This window comes from Cupressus sempervirens, chromosome 1 (assembly GCF_028749045.1).
Source record: "Cupressus sempervirens isolate cs-2001-9-10 chromosome 1, ASM2874904v1, whole genome shotgun sequence".
In the NCBI taxonomy this organism is placed as follows: domain Eukaryota; kingdom Viridiplantae; phylum Streptophyta; class Pinopsida; order Cupressales; family Cupressaceae; genus Cupressus; species Cupressus sempervirens.
Genome location: NC_143118.1, coordinates 25,767,990 through 25,786,349, shown reverse-complemented (window position 1 = coordinate 25,786,349; position 18,360 = coordinate 25,767,990).

Genomic DNA, 18,360 nt, shown 5'->3' with positions numbered 1-18,360 from the left:
CCCTTTACTAATTAAACACACTCTTATTAGATTCTATAGCTCATGTATTACATTCTTTATGTTTGTATGTATTATTTGTGTTCTTATATGTATACAATTTAGTGATTAAATGTTGTAACACATATTTTCTTTACTCGTACTCTTTATGTTATTAAATATATATTAAATTTATTGATTAAATGTTGTAACACATGTATTCTTTACTAGTGAGCTTTATGTTCTTAAATATGTATATAATTTATTGATTAAATGTTGTAACACATGTATTCTTTACTAGTACTCTTTATGTTCTTAAATATGTAATAAATTTATTGATTAAATGTTTTAACACGTGTATTCTTTACTAATACTCTTTATGTTCTTAAATATGTATTAAATTTATTGGTTAAATCTTGTAACACATGTATTCTTTACTAGTGAGCTTTATGTTCTTAAATATGTATACAATTTATTGATTAAATGTTGTAACACATGTACAAAATAACACATGATCTATGAAATAAAAATATCAATATTGAAAACATAAATACATTCAACATGAACATAACATTTACATCTACAAAATAGCACATCTATGAAATAATGGACCCATGTAAAATGTATCCAAAATACCACATCAATTGTCTCTAAAATGGCACATCAAATGTATCCAAATAACATATAAACAACATCAAGGTCTCCAAATCAAAGTATCTGAAATAACATGTATATATATAATGTCCCAAAAAATCAATGAAATAGACATCTAGAATAAGATTAACCACATTCCCCTCTGATCCATGATCCCAAGAGGCTCTATGATTTGGGTCTAAACCCTATGTCAAATGAATGAAATTTGTTATATTATATAAAATTATGTACATGCATGTATTATATCATATCTATATATGAATCAAATATATATTAAAAAATGCAACATACCTGTGACTCATGTTGTGCAGGATCTATTGGGGTCTGAAGATCTCCAAAATCCAATGCACTATCACTAAGACCCTATAGAACACATGTATGTACACAAGTCATATTGAATCACTTGAATATATGTATGTCGCTAAGTACATGTATAAAAGCTCAAGTACACATTAAACTTATAAGTGTAAATTATAGTAACAAGTAAATTTAAACATATATAAATTTATATTTACCATAACATCATGTAATGCTTTGCCAATCTGATTGATATCTGAATCATAAAGTGATAAAGTAGCTTGGTTCAAGTTGACTATCTCATCTGAAAGCATAGTGGTAAATAGATTTCGTTGTACTATGGGGGCTTGATTATGGGGGGGTGTTGTGGGAGGTGGTACAAGATCCTGAGCAGTAGGTGGGGGGTGGGTGTTGTAGGGCCCTGTATAGGAGTAGGTGTTGTAGAAGGTGCAAGGATATCCTCCTGTCTCTATGAACCCAGTGATCTTGCTATGCATGAGAGAATATGGATGATGTGTCCACCAATGTCACTAAGAGTGATATAAACCAAGAAGATTAGATGCTAAATAGGATGGCATACAACACAATTCATCCACATCTAATATAGTAGAAACCTTCAGTGGAGATGTTATATTTGCTATCACATACACATCATCAACTCTTGTGCTAGAGGGTGTAGCTATGAGAATGGTACCACGAGATCATAACATATATCTACCACATCAATCTAAAGACATCTCCTATAACTGTGTAGTAACTGTGGCAATGCTAGAATAGATTTGAGTTGGATTGTGTCATCTAGAATAGTCATACCTACAACAACCATCTATGGAGCTCTCAGCATGACCAAAAGGTTTGGACCCACCATTGCTCATTTACTAACGGGTGTTCGCAGGTCTAAATCTCTCTGATAATCTATCGAGGCCCTGTCCAACATGACCTAAAAAAAATTTATAATCTACATCATGATGTAAATAAAATTTTGCAAACAATTGTTAGCATAAATAAAGAGGAAACTCGTCCATCTATGGCCACCTGTGATGAGTAACTAACCAACAAGGGTATATAAATGGTGAAACAAGCTAATCCATACACTTCAAAGCCAAATAACCTCCAACCCTAGACCTATCTGTATAAAAGGGAAACATACTCTTCACCATAGTGATGGAGACCTCTCTAACAATCTGTGTATACTTCACAGTGCCAGTGACACTATGAGAAAGGGAAGAGTAAAAAGTCTCAATACTGATTTCATCATATGGGTTGTATGCCTCTATAGTCTGAATCATATGGCATAACTCATCTCTCATAGAAAAAATTTTCTCCCTAATAGGGAGAGTGGTAGAAGCCAAAAGTGTAGAATCAAGAAACTCTACAAAATGAGATAATCTAGCAACTATATCTCTAAATAAATGTTGTCTCTCCTTAGAGGATGATGTAGGTCTACATGTTGTACCTAACTCAACACTATGACCCCCTCCCTAAACACTAGGCTCCTCTGAGGATGTAGGTGCACCACTAGTACCAGATGCCATAATGATATGCAAAGAAGATCTATGCCTATAAATGCAGAGTTAAGATATATGTAAGTACATATAAAATTGAAAATTTAATTTAATTTAAAACGTGTATAAAGTTTAATGTAACAAAAAAATATAGATCATCATTTTATTTAACACACATGTTAAATATATATCAACTTGATGTGTCTAGCTCATATATGCGAACAAAAAATATGCACATGTGTATGTGTGATAAAAAACTAATTTGAAATTAAGTCAACTTTCTTCTACCTAATTTTTGACTACATGTTAAAGTACATAGGTTTACTATGTTAATGCTTTCTAAAATGTAACTAATTTTTAGCTATCTTGAGGTCTAAACAAGTTTTTTAAGTTTCATGTACATGTATGTTGAATTATAGTTTCCAAGTTTTCTAAGTTTGAAATTGGTTAAATTTTAAGTTTTCAAGTTTGAACAACTATCTAAGTTATTATAGTTTAGTTCTACCTAATGTTTCACTGCATGTTAACTTTATCTATATAGGTTTCTACTATGTTAATTTTTTCTCAAATGTAATTAATTTAGTTATCTAGGTCTCAACTTGAGTTTTCTATGTTTGAATTAAAATCTACATTTATGAAATTAAGTAAATACTGAATTAAAAAATACTATATAGTTCTTTATCTAACATATGATCTAACTATATTAAAAAAATTAACTAATCTAAATAATCAACTACTAAAACACTTAAAATAATATTAATTTGATTACTAAAACACTTTAAAATAATTAATTTGATTACTAAAACACTTTAAAAACAATTAATTTAATTACTAAAACACTTAAAATACAATTAATTTAAGTAATACTCATGGTTGTGCAAAGATTTGGGATGGAAGATTGTCACAAAATGTTAAGTGAATGCCGCCTTTTTCAAGGCTCTTTAAGCAATGATGTTGGGGTGATATTAGAGTGGATGCAAAACTCCATTAATGGGTCTTAAATATATCTTTATATATGTATTACTGATACTCTAAAATGTATGTGGGCATGTTTTGGAAGAGGGCAGCCAGCTCACCCCACATGTTAATTTTGTAGTAGAATTTATAGGTAGTCTAAGGCCATCACTCTATTATCAAATTTATATTTTTTTCTCCTTTTTTTCTTAATGTTGAGTATATTTTGTTGTTACAATACTTGGAGGATTCCACTCCAGTATTGCATTTGGTCTATCATTTTGTACATTTTTTAGATATATCATATCTGTTTATCATTGAATATTTTTCTTAAATAGAAATTGTAAGATCGTAATTCCAATGTAGCATTCACTTGAGTTTTTGGTTCTGCAGCTTTTTGTCTCCATTCCTCTAAAATTGCTTACACTAGACCCTGCATGGAATTATTAGAACTCTGTACATTTCAAGCTTTGGCATTATCGGTGGTCACGAGCATAATTATGACTGATTTTTATGATTTATCTATGCTCATCATACCTACTTAAATGCTTACCTTGTTATAAAAGACTGCATTGCACTATTGTTAATTAGTTCACGGCTTGATTTTTTTGGTGGTACTATATGCAATACATTTAACAAGTTAATACATATCCAAACTAAATGAACTAGATATGGTGTTACATGTCTTTGGGAAAGGGAGGGCTCTAGTTTCAATAAATCCTATTTGCTCATATACTTTTGCTTCCTTACTTGTTGATTTATAGGTACAAACCAATACTAAATGTACAATTTTTCACATTCATCTGCATATCTTTTCATTTTGAATTCTGTATGGATTCCTTCATATATTACAATTCAAGTTGTTTTATCAATCATTAAAATTGACAGTTAGAGCAAGCACTAATTATCTAATTGGAAATTTCTTAAACAGGAGCCTTGGTTAGGTAGATGGGGTCGCATTCAAGCTGCTCACAACGGTGTTGCTTTGTACCCTATAGATATTTCATGATGAGCATGAGGAGAAAATTGGAATTATCGTATCATATCTTTGTTGCTTCTCTCAGTGATATGCCTGGTATGTACATTAGTGTATAGGAGAACTTGGTGCTTGTTTTGGGAAATCCTTTATAGCAACACATTCTCCTGATTTGTCAATGTTTTCTTTATGTCTAAGGTTGTCTGCCACATTTCAAGTTTCAAGCACCAAGATCGTTCTGACCCCTAACTCTGGCCAACCAGAATATTTTATTCGAGAATATATCAAATGTATTTTTAGGAAGTTGGCTTGGCATGAGATGTAGTGCAGAGAGAATTTTCTAATTTTGTCCTCTCAATCTATGCATTCTTTTATTTGTTGTAAAGCCAATGTAATTTTGTAGTAGATATGAAAAAAATTGCTTAATGATTTAATCTTTTTAATACACCTCTAGAAGTTGCCTTCTTGAGGTCAATTTTGAGAAACCTAAATCTACATCAGGTGCCATGCAAATTCGCCAGATTTTATCAAATTTTAGGCTATATCTAAATGGGCCTTGCAAAATAATTTTACATAGAAGGTGAATTGTATGGCCTATCAGTGCATGTCAAGTGCCTTAATTGCAGTTCTCGATTCCCTGTTATAAAATTGGGATTATTTGTGAGTGATGTGCACCCAATATCTGTTTAGTGGAGTTGGATTCTACTAAACATTATGTATTTTGGCATTTCTCATATTTAACTTTTTTTTAATACAGAAAATGTGCTCGATCTTTACTTGTATCATAAAGAATTATGCCATCAAATTGTCAAACAAGGTGACTGACACATGAGGTTGGTAGTACAAAATTACATTAATGTCACAAAAAATTAAAGAATGGATTTCACAACATAAAGAAATGGTGCAGACATTTTTGTCAACAGTAAAGAAATTGGTAAAAATAAAATGATATTTCCTTACAGCAAAGGTGAACATAAGGGTCAGATATTTTAAAATAGGGAAAAGTGAGAAACCAATGAAGAGGGACCTTTTCCATATTCAGTTGTAAAACTAAATAATGTTTTCCAGGGGAATTTGTTTATTGAAAAAGATGGGCTAGAAAAGGTTGCTTCTTTCTCAAAAGTCTATAGGCTACAGGGAAGAGAAGATGGTTTTCAAAGTTTTGATTGTAACAGAGAGAAAGGGGAATTATATTTGTGTTTTCTGCAGCTAGATTTTAATGGCAGGGTTAAAAGTGATCCAGGGATCATTTTTGTTGTGTATTGAAAATTAAAGAGAAGTTTGTATCCCAGATGTTTCGGTCTGGATATTTACTTCTCTGATTGAATTAAATTAGTTGGTTGTTTCTTTCATGTTTTTTAATATTATCCTATATCATCTTGTCAAGTAGATGTTTGCAATGTGAATCTGTTGGTTTGTGTATACATGTTTTGCAGATAGAGATATTAAATTCCCTTTTAATTTCTCTGTAACAGGGAAGACTGAATATGTGATCTGTTGATCATTTGTTTATTTTTTTCTGAATCTTTCATGTAATCACATTCATTTTGTATTGATGAATGAATGTCAGTTGCCTTCGTCTCTTCTGGTTAAAGAAATAATCAGTAACTAATTTGTTGAATATCTTTTAGGAGGGAGCTATAGCTCTCAATTTAGAGGAAAGCTAGCAATTCCATGGTAGTCTTTCCAACTGTTGGTTGAGTTTGTTCTTCTGTTTGGGCATTTTGAGTCTTTCTGTATCACTCATTTTGAAGGATAAATCTGTCAACCAACATATGGTATACCTTCTCCGAAATGTACTGTGACTATTTCCAACTAATTGTTGGCCTTGATCACTTGTCTTAATTAGGTGGTTGCTCTTAACTGTGACTATCTCTAACATCTATTCACAACACAACTAGTAATATTCTTAATACATAATCGATTGCGTACTACTACTTGATAAAAATGTATCATCAACATCCATGGTCTGTTGTAGATGATGAACTACCATCACCACCTTCATTGGAGGAGAGTAACAGTTTTCTGGGTGGAATACATATATCTTCACTATCAATTTAAATATTTGTTTTTACTTTAGGTTATTGTGGGGCCATGACAGTCTGCCCTTCCCAATATTGCTTATCCTCGAACAATCTCAAATTCAGACAATTGATGATCTCCTCTTTCCCACGTTGCATCTTCTATAGGCAGGCCTTTCTCCACTGAACCAATAATTTGGAGTCTTATTCTTTTATCTTTTCTTCCCCATAGCTCAAAAGCCTTATTCTTTAATCTTTTCTCCTTCATAGCAAGGAAGGTTTCAAGTTTCAAAAATAAATTTGCCTTCGATGGAAACATGAAATATATTGTGGATTCTAATATTTCTAGACAATTCCAATTCAAAATCTATCACATCTCTCTAACAATCTTGTATTATCCAAAAAATTGAGCTTCCACTCCACTAGCCTTGATTGAAAATTATTTGTGGTTGTAACCTAGGATACCAATGTAGGCATTGTAGGCTTCTGTCCACATTTGGATGCCTGTGGGTGGCATCCGAGAAATTCTAGTCACATCCACGTGCGTCAGCCCAAAAAAACAAAAAAACAAAAAAACAATGACTTTTCACTTTTACAAGAAAATTAAAACATGTACATTTTAGCACTTTAATAACATTTTATTTTCCAAACCCTAAAATGGCCCTAATAGAGGCCTTTCAACCATTCAACTATCATTTTGTTGCAGCTGGGTTTGCTCTTCTCATTTGGCTTTCATTTGGCCTTTTGAAGGTAACTTAATTATATTTTCAAAGAGGAATGATCATAGGGTGAGAGTTGACTTCCACAAGTTCATTAAAACACAAAGAGGCAAGCATTTTATCCTATTCTTGAGTGTCTCAGTGAAATTTTTTGAGATTTTGATGAATCTTTGGAAGTTTGTGAAGAAATCTTCCATGTTTGTTTCAATTTATTTTTTCTAAAGAAATTTAGAAACAAGTTTAGGTATCTATTCGAATGTTTTTGTATCATTTTTTTTTACTTGTATGCTTGATAATTGATATTCATAGTTTATTTATTTATTTAAATTTAGTTAATTTCTTATTATAGAAAGAAACTACATTGTATTGTGCAAGAATGGTTGCCACCGGTAGTTAGGGCCACTAGTAGTCAAAGTTCAATGGGAGGGAGGGCAAGGTCAGAGTTCAATGGCAGGGGAAGGAGGGGATAATTTCAAAATTAATTTAGGGTCTCCTTTATGAAGACATGCAACAAGAATATCACAGGTTTCAAGTGGTGGCTCCTATAGTTGGAGTTGTAGTTATTATGAAAGTAACAAAAGAAATCCTTTTAATAGCTCTTATTCCCGAGTAAAACTTCATTTTATGGGCCTAGTTGGTAGAGCTTTTGGAATATGCAAAGATGTAGAGGGGAAGGGGTTGTTTGATGCACAGATAGCTTTGTTCATAAAAGAACAAGAAGTTTTCGATCATTTGGTTAAAAGATCAAAAAAAAGTTATTATCAACCTCCTTCCTCAAAAATGAACAAAATGCAATCATCCATTGAACCGGAACCAATTGTATCCTCCAAACATTCATTCATGCAAGTACTTGTACTGGGAGAGGAGGAAGAAGTAGAAAATAGTGCATCAGCCCGAAAAAGTGGCCCATTGCACTCTACATTTAAAATGAAGGCAAGAGACCACACTAATGAAGCCATTGCACGTTTCCTCTATGCTAATGGCCTTCCGTTCAACCTGGTAAGATCACCATATTGGAAGGAAATGGAAAGAGTCATCAAAGAAGCACCAAATGATTACACAAGTCCTGGGTATGAAAAGGTGTGTACCATACTCTTGCAAAAGGAGAGAATTTCTATAGAGAAAGAACTTCAACCCATTAGAAGTGCTTGGAAAACTTTGGGTGTGACAATTGTGTTTGATGGTTGGGAAGATACAAGAAAGAGGTCATTAATTAATGTGATTGCAGTGTCCCCCAAAGGGGCAATGTTTCTAAAGGCAATTGATTGTTAGAGGGAGGTGAAGGATTCAAAATTCATCTCTAATATTTTCATTAAGGCCATAGATATGGTGGGTAGTGAGAATATGGTCCAAGTTGTTACAAACAGTGCCAAAAATTGTAGGGGAGTTGGTATTTTGGTTGAGGGTCAGTATAACCATATTTTTTAGACACCATGCACTATACACTCCCTCAACTTGATCATGCAAGACATTGGCACTCAAATAGATTAGGTGAAGAAAATATACAAAAAGGGAGAGGACACACAAATGTTTGGGAAAAAATCACAATCCATTTTTAGAACGTACTCAAAATTGGAGTTGCTGAAGGTAAATTAATTTTTTGTAATTATTAAATTTCATGGATTTGCAATTTAGTTAATATTTACACTTTTATTGTCATTTGACATATCATTCACTTGCTTAGGTTGTTAAGACCCGTTTTGCATCTCATACTATTGTTATGACACGACTTATTAAGGTGAAAGACGCTTTATGTCAAATGGTCATTTGTCCTCAATGGGGTATGTGGAAGGCTTCAAATACAGAAAGAGCCCTAAAGATTAGGGGTATGATCTTGGATGATTGTTGGTGGACTCGTGTGCAATACGTACTAGATATCACCGAGCCCATCATGACTATGCTTCGCTTTGCTGATACAGATACACCTTGCTTGGCAGATGTGTACAATGGCATGGACACCATGATTGAGATGGTAAAACATTCTATACAAGCACATGAGAGTGACCCTACAGAATGTCAAGCCTTATGCATTAAAGCAGAAGCAGTAATTCTTCATCATTGGGATAAGATGACTACCCCATTGCACCCCCTTGCATATCCTTTATCTCTCAAGTATTATAGTGAGGTGATACTTTCAATGCCGAATAGAACTACACCATATGGTGATGAAGAGTTTGCTAATGGGTGCTCCAAAGGTTTTTCGAGAATCTTCCAAGATGATGAGATGCATGAAAAGGTGAGGCTAGAGTTTAACTATTTTTTTTCAGAGCAACACTTACTCCATTTGCAATTAAGGACCAAAATGAAATGGGAGAAATCAAATGGTGGTACATGTATGATCAGCCATACCAACATCTACAACATCTTGCAATCAAAATCATCTCACAAGTAAGTTTTGATTTTTGTTTTTAGAATACAACTTGTATTCTACAATCTGGTGTTTAACATCTATCATATTGTCATTTGCTTTTCATTTGTATGTTTAAAAATTAATTTTGTGAACACAATGTGAGTTGTGAATTCTTATGCTGCTGAAAGGAATTGAGCTACATACTCTTATATCCATTTAGTCAAGCGCAACCAATTGGGGTCAAAGAAAGCTGAGGACTTGGTCTACATTCATACCAGCTTGCATCTTTTGTCACATAAGGATGATGGATACTTGGATGGTGCAGCCAAAATTATGGATGTACTCCCTCAGTGTGCAAACTTGGATGCAACACTTCATGATCTTACTAAGATGGTGGATGATGGTGATGATAGGTCTATGACACAGGGTGCATCTAGTGCAAGTGGAACCATTCTTGGTTCAAATGATATGGAGCTTGAAAATATAGGAGATGAGGAGGATCCAGAATTTTTTGAGAATCCTTATGATTTTGATTAGTGAACATTGAATCGTGAACTATGTTTTTGATTTTGTAGTTTGGACATGGAGTCTAGAACATGAATAATTGTGGCTATGAAGTTAAATTTGAAGTTTGAACTATTTAGTTGACATATAAATAATCTTGAATCTTGATCAATGGTAAAGCATCATACGATACTATCAAATGATGTATGTTTGTATATTGCTATGTTTCTAACTCTAAGTTCTTGTATTTATAAATTTCTTAAATTCTTTGCATATTTATTAATATGGAAAGAATTTAAACACATCCGCACCCAAAAAAATCCTACATCCTATATCCGCATCTAAATCGATAACTTAGGTTGTAACCATAAGAAAGCCAAACCTCCAACTTCAAGCGTTCTCTCAATGTAATTCCAATTGGTATAGATCTTTTGTTAGTTCCAAGCACGATGCAAGATGCCCTTGAGAGTCTTCGCAATATCCATATTTTGTTGTGCAAAGTCCTTGGCCCTTGGTACTCAACTTTCTTAGATGAACAATGACATGTGGTTGGAGGTATTATAACAATGATCACCAAGGTGCAACCATCTTGTCCATTCATTTTCTTGTCTAGAGACATAGTTCCTCAAGTATCCTTCTATCACTTGTTTACAATCTTTGTTTGTACATCTATTTGGGGATGGTAGCTTGTATTGGGTGTAAGTTTAGTCCCTATTAAATGGAAGAGAACTTACCAAGATAGGCTCAGGAACTATCTCTACCACTAATAACTTGCAAGGTCATGCAGTTAGAAGTTTCAACTATTTGTAGAGCTTGACAATCCGCCACTACATACATACAATCCTTTCCTTCAACCTTGAGTAACCAGATTACGAATTCCATAAAGATAATTCCCATTTTTTATTTGGATTGGAGAAGTTTCAACTATTTGCAGAGCTTGACAATCCACCACTACATACATACAATCCTTTCCTTCAACCTTGAGTAACCAGATTATGAATTCCATAAAGATAATTCCCATTTTCTATTTGTTTTGGATGAAGGTTCTAGGAACATGACTAGATGACTTTCTTTAGTTTTGTTTATTTGATAGTCATACATTTTTGTACACATCAAAGGACATCTTTTTTTAAGTCCCTTCCAAAAGTATTTTCCCCTATTTTGTAAGTTTTTTCAAATCCATGGTGACCGGCTAATGAGTTGCCACGATATTCCTTAATAATCGTGTCCTTCATTTTAGAATTGGGTACTAAGAAAGCCTATTCTTGTAAAGGAAAAGTTTTTCTACTACTTTTTATTCTTCATTGAGCATATTTCCTTCTAGAATATTATCATCTTCTATGTCTTTAATATATTTTGCAATGATGTCATTCCTCTAATTGGCTCCAATGTTTTTCATGGAGTTAAGGTGGGATCCTTAAGATAGGGCATCTGGGGACAAACATAATCAAGATCAAAATTTATAGGCTTGTATATTGTTTTTCATTTAGGTGCTTTGATTAATAAAGAATCTCAAGCTATTATGATCTATTTTGACATGGAACTTCCCACAAACCAAATAGTCTTAACTAGGTTATAGGGTATGCATGATGGCTAACTTCTTCTTGTCATAGATGGAGTACCAATTTTAAAGAACGTAAAATCAAGGATGGATATGAAAGAACATAAAATAAAGGATGGATAAGATAGGGCATAAGCTCCTATACCTCTTTTAATTTCTTAGAAGCCTATTGAGTTTCTTATTCCACACAAAAGTGCCCTTTTTAGTTAAGCCTATGAGTGGAGTGGCCAGTTCAAAAAATCCATTTACAAATCATCAATAATAATTGCATATTCCCCCAAATCCCCATAAATGTGTTAGGGTTCTTAGTTGACCATTTATTGATGGCTTTAATTTTATCCTCGTCGACACTCACTCCACATGCATTGATTTGATGACTATGGTACAAAATCTCCTCTAGCCCATATTCAAATCTGCAAGTCTTGGTGTATAGTGGTTCTTGTCACGAAATGCTTAGAACTCACTTAATATAATTCCTATGTTCCCCAGGGACACATACCTGGCCTAAAAACTGACATTTCATGGATAGGAACGTCCCAAGGATGAGGGGGACAGGTAGGAGATGTCCCCTAGCCATCCCCAAAAAGTGAAAAAATGTAGGGGACATCTCAGAAACTTGGGGACGCTAGAGGGAAAAAATGGGGGACGGCCAGCTGTACCAAGTACTCAAAGGGAATGTCCAAACGTTCCCTTTTCAAACGTTCCCTTTCCATACTAGCTACTGCTAGTTGTCCCCCTATTTTGTTTACATAAAATTAAAAAAAAATTAACATAAAAATATATTTTAAAGCCTCCAACTTAGTCGGCTAGGTTTGCCCCACCCCTCCAAATGCCCTAAAAGGCAATAGAGGCAAAATAGGAGCACCAAGCTGCTTCATTTTTCTATATTTTGTTTTTTAAGTTAAAAAAAAACATGATTATGATACATTGATACTTATTACTTTATGGCAGCCCTCTACCCTTTGGGCCTATAGCTTTGGGCATATTTTGATTTTGATTTTCAAATTTATCATGTTTATCATTATGACATTTTGATATTGACAATTGCTAATGTTTATTGTTTAGTGTTCACTGATATTGTTATGCATTTTGACAATTGGGTACTAAAATCGGATATTATTTCCTAAATGGCATTCAAATGTTTTATGTTATGGTTCTATAATGTTTAAATGACATGCTCATATGAATGATGTGTATATTTGCAAATTTCAACGTATATTTTAAAAAATTTCTATATATATATATATATATATATATATATATATAGTCATCTCTTTTTGCCATCCCCCCCGTCCCCAAAATCACTATAAAAAAATTTCGTCTTGGAAACCCATCTCACCATCCCCCACCGTCCCTGTACAGGAAACTCAGAGAAACATAGTATAATTCATATGTTCTTTGCATGTCCTATTGTAATTAAGGATATTATCGGAGATCAATAGAAACCTCCTTAGTTGTTTCCTCAATATATTATTCATGCACAATTCAAATGTTGTAGGGGCATTGGTCAAGCCAAAGGGTAGGACCAAAAATTCAAGTGTCCAACCTAAAAGTCATCTTGGGAATATCTTCTTTTCTCATTTTTATTTGATGGTACCTAGACCTTAAATCGATCTTGGAAAAATATTTTGATTTGTGTAGTTCATTAATTAATCTGTTAATTCTTGGGATAAAGTAGGGGAGTTTTTCTTGTCTTTTTGTTTTAACAGCCTTTTATTTATGCACATCTTCATAGTGTCATTGACTTTCTCAACTAGCACCAAGATGGATGCAAAAGGTTCAATTCCTCTCTTTGGGGGTAGTCCTAGAGGAATATCACCAAATACCTTCCTATGTTCTTTTTACATGGGTTGGATATCAATGTGAACTATCTTCCCTTGGGAAAAAGTCTTGTTAATAGTCATACATTGCACAAACCATGTTGATAGTCCCTCACTGGATTTGAAATATGGTTTAACAACCTCATGTGTCTTCAATAAGTCTAGTAGTTTTTATCAAGCATTGACAGGTCGATCACTTGGTGCAACCGCACCCCTAGCAGTTAACAAGTGATATCAGAGCTTGGTCACAAGTTTGAATCCTTGCAGGTCGCAATGAGCAATGTTGGGAGGGGGATTACTAGCAATTGCATACATGTGCTTGCAACGATAAGTTGATAGGTGCTCAATAATAAAATTATTTTTTAAAACACAATCTTACGTGAACAAGTTAGATTATTAATAATTTTTAATTTAAATAACATAACATTTTACTAAAATATTTTAAATAGATAAATAATTATTATTTATTTAAATTTAATTTATCAAATATGAAGGCAAGAGCCTACAACACAACGGTAAATTGTGAGCCTCTTAATTGGGAGGTTTTGGGTTCAAATCTACTCAAGCTTACCTAATAATAAAAATTATTTAAACACAAATAATAATAATTAATCGATAAATTTTTTGTAATCAAATATGAAAAAAAATTAAAATTAAAAAAAATCAAAAAATCTATTATGAAAAATTAATAAGAGAAATAAAATAATAATAATATGAAAAACTAACATCTCTAACAAATATTCTATTGACTAAATAAAATATAGAAACTAAAAAAACTACACTAATATAAATATAATTTAAAAACTAAAATCAAAATCAATTTTAAAAATCACAAGTTAAATAAATAGAGATCACAGCATGAGCTAATGTGGAGATCACAAGTAATTATTTTTAAAATAAATAGGAAAAGAAAAACAATAGTTAAAAATGGAGACTTAAAATATAATCTTCTATGAACAAATTAGATTATTAATAATTTTCAATTTGAATAACATAATATTTATTAAAAATCTTTTAAATAGATTAATAAATATTATTTATTTAAATTCAATTTATCAAATATGAAAAAAAATCATTTAAAAAAACCCCTTTAAAAAATCTATTATGAAAAATTAATAAAAGAAATAGAAAAAAAAATATGAAAAAATAGCAACATCTCTAACAAATATTTTATTGACTAAATAAATTATAGAAACTTAAAAATAATATTTAAAGAAAAAATGAACTAATATAAAAAATAAAATAAAATAATTTAAAAGCTAAAACCGAAATCAATTTTGAAAATCAAAAGTTAAATAAATATAGATCACAACATGAGCTAATGTGAGATCACAAGTAATTTTTTTTAAAAATATATAGAAAAAGAAAAATGATATTTAAAAGTGGATACAACAACTAATAGATATCTAAACAAGAGTAAAAAGTGGAGTGAGATAAAAACTAGTTGGTAAATAATTAACGGGAAAGATCTACAATTTTTTGATTAAACTGACAACTTTTTAGTCAAAAATTTAATTTCTGGGAACAAAGTTCCCACAAATAGCCTATCAGCTAAATTAGCAATAGGCCAACATCCCTCACTAGATTTGTGACATGGTTTGACTGACTTATGTGTCTTTTATAAGTCTAGTGGTTGTATCAGGTATACACAGGTCGATCTTTTGGTACAACCCTAGTGGTTAACAAACCACTCTTCTTCCTTTGAGATGAGACTACTTTTAGTAACTACTACTCCATTATGTTGGAAACAAATCTCCAATTTTGGAAGGTCAAAAATGAAGCATCCCAAGGAGTGTATCTGAGTACCCAATCTGTCATTAACATTTAATGTTACACGGAAATCCTCTTTGATGGGGTAGTTTCCTGGGGTAATTTCTAGTCAGGGAATTATCTTGGTAAGTTGACCCATTGTAAAATCATTGAAGTCCTTATCTCCAATTTGAATTTTGCAACAAAATCTTTATTGATCAGGTTGTAGAATGCCCCACTATCCAAGATCTGGAGGCTTGTGAGATGGTGGCTAAGTTCCCATGATCTTCCCTTCTTCACCCCATCTTCATTTGGCAGGGTCTTCTTTCCCTCCTTTCTATGCTACTTCGCCAGATAATGCTTCCATATATCATGCTTGACTTTCCTTTCCACACATGTGCCTAGTATCGATTCTTATTGGTAGCTAAAACAAAAATTTTGATCTTCTCATTGTCTTTTACAAATGTATCCTACTTCCCTTTCTTCCTTGCACTTAAAACACAATTTGTTTTTCATAGACTCTTTCCTTTCTTTGTAAGGCATCAATGTTTTTTCCATTTGTCTTTATAAAAACTAAAAGGTTTAGGAGATTTTGAGTCTTTGTATGGTTCTTGTCCTTTGTAAGCATGATGACTACATTAAGTTCTTTTTTAATAGCATAGTTAACAGGTGTAGGCTTGAGTGCACTTACCAAGCTCCGAATACAATCTTTTAACTTTGGACAAATAGCTAGGTCATTCTTCTATGAGATACTATTGGTAATATTATCAAAAGGCACAAAGAAGGGTCGTGACCCAATTCTTATGAAAGAAGGTGACTCTTTCACCAATGAAGTATAAATGAGAAATTGTTTCAAGCATTCAATGTTTGATCATTAGAACAAAATAAAATAATTTAAAAGCTAAAACTGAAATCAATTTTGACAATCAAAAGTTAAATAAATAGAGATCACAACATGAACTAATATGAGATCACAAGTAATAGTTTTTTTAAAAATATATAAAAAAAAGAAAAACAATATTTAAAAGTGGATATAACAACTAATAAATATCAAAACAAGAGTTAAAAGTGGAGTGAGATAAAAACTGGTTGATAATAATTAATGGGAAAGGTTTACAATTTTTCGGCCAAACTGACAACTTTTTTGTCAAAAATTTAATTTTTGGGAACAAGGTTCTGACAAATAGCCTATCGCCTAAATTAGCAATAGGCCAACATCCCTCACTGGATTCACAACATGGTTTAACTGACTCATGTGTCTTCTATAAGTCTAGTGGTTGTATCGGGTATTCGTAGGTTGACCTTTTGGTACAACCCTAGTGGTTAAAAAAACACTCTTCTTCATTTGAGATGAGACTACTTTTGGTGATCTATCAAGTAACCCTCTAAAAGTGACTACTACTCCATTATGTTGGAAAAATATCTCCAAATTTGGAAGGTCAAAAATGAAGCATCTCAAGGAGCGTATCCGAGTACCCAATCTCTCACTGGCATCTAATGTTACATGGAAATCCTCTTTGCTAGGGTGTTTCCCTAGAGTAATCTCTACTCAAGGAATTATCTTGGTAAATTGACCCATTCTAAAACCATTGAAGTCCTTAATCTCCAATTTCAATTTTGCAACTAATTCTTTGTTGATCAAGTTGTAGAATGCCCCACTACCCAAGATCTGGAGGCTTGTGAGATGGTGGCTAAGTTCCCATGATCTTCCCTTCTTCACCCCATCTTCATTTGCTAGGGTTTTCTTTCCCTCCTTTCTATACTACTTTTCCAGATAACACTTCCATATAGCATGCTCGACTTTCCTTTCCACACGTGCCTAGTATCAATTGTTATTGGTAGCTAAAATACAAATTTTGGTCTTCGCATTGTCTTTTACAAATATATCCTATTCCCTTTCTTCCTTGCACTTAAAACACAATTTGTTTTTCATAGACTCTTTCCTTTATTTGTAAGGCATCAATGGTTTTTCCATTTGTCTTTATAAAAACTAAAAGGCTTAGGAGATTTTGAGTCTTTGTATGGTTCTTGTCCTTTGTAAGCATGATGACTACATTAAGTTCTTTTTGAATAGCATAGTTAACAAGTGTAGGCTTGAATGCACTTACCAAGCTCCAAATACAATCTTTTAACTTTGGACAAATAGCTAGGTTAGTCTTCTATGAGATACTATTGGTACTATTATCAAAAGGCACAAAGAAGGGTCGTGACCCAATTCTTATGAAAGAAGGTGACTCTTTCACCAATGAAGTATAAATGAGAAATTGTTTCAAGCATTCAATGTTCGATCATTAGAACAAAATAAAATAATTTAAAAGCTAAAACCAAAATCAATTTTGAGAATCAAAAGTTAAATAAATAGAGATCACAACATGAACTAATATGAGATCACAAGTAATAGTTTTTTTTTAAAATATATAGAAAAAGAAAAACAATATTTAAAAGTGCATATAACAACTAATAAATATCAAAACAAGAGTTAAAAGTGGAGTGAGATAAAAACTAGTCGATAATAATTAATGGGAAAGATTTACAATTTTTCAACCAAACTGACAACTTTTTCGTCAAAAATTTAATTTTTGGGAACAAAGTTCCCACAAATAGCCTATCAGCTAAATTAGCAATAGGCCAACATCCCTCACTGGATTCACAACATGGTTTAACTGACTCATGTGTCTTCTATAAGTCTAGTGGTTGTATCAGGTATTCGCAGGTCGACCTTTTGGTACAACCCTAGTGGTTAGAAAACCACTCTTCTTCATTTGAGATGAGACTACTTTTGGTGATCTATCAAGTAACCCTCTCAAAGTGACTACTACTCTATTATGTTGGAAAAATATCTCCAAATTTGGAAGGTCAAAAATGAAGCATCCCAAGGAGCGTATCTGAGTACCCAATCTCTCATTGGCATCTAATGTTACACGGAAATCCTCTTTGCTAGGGTGTTTCCCTGGAGTAATTTCTACTCAAGGAATTATCTTGGTAAATTGACCCATTGTAAAACCATTGAAGTCCTTAATCTCCAATTTCAATTTTGCAACTAATTATTTGTTGATCAAGTTGTAGAATGCCCCACTACCCAAGATCTGGAGGCTTGTGAGATGGTGGCTAAGTTCCCATGATCTTCCCTTCTTCACCCCATCTTCATTTGCTAGGGTTTTCTTTCCCTCCTTTCTATACTACTTTGCCAGATAATGCTTCCATATAGCATGCTCGACTTTCCTTTCCACACGTGCCTAGTATCAATTGTTATTGGTAGCTAAAATATTTGGTC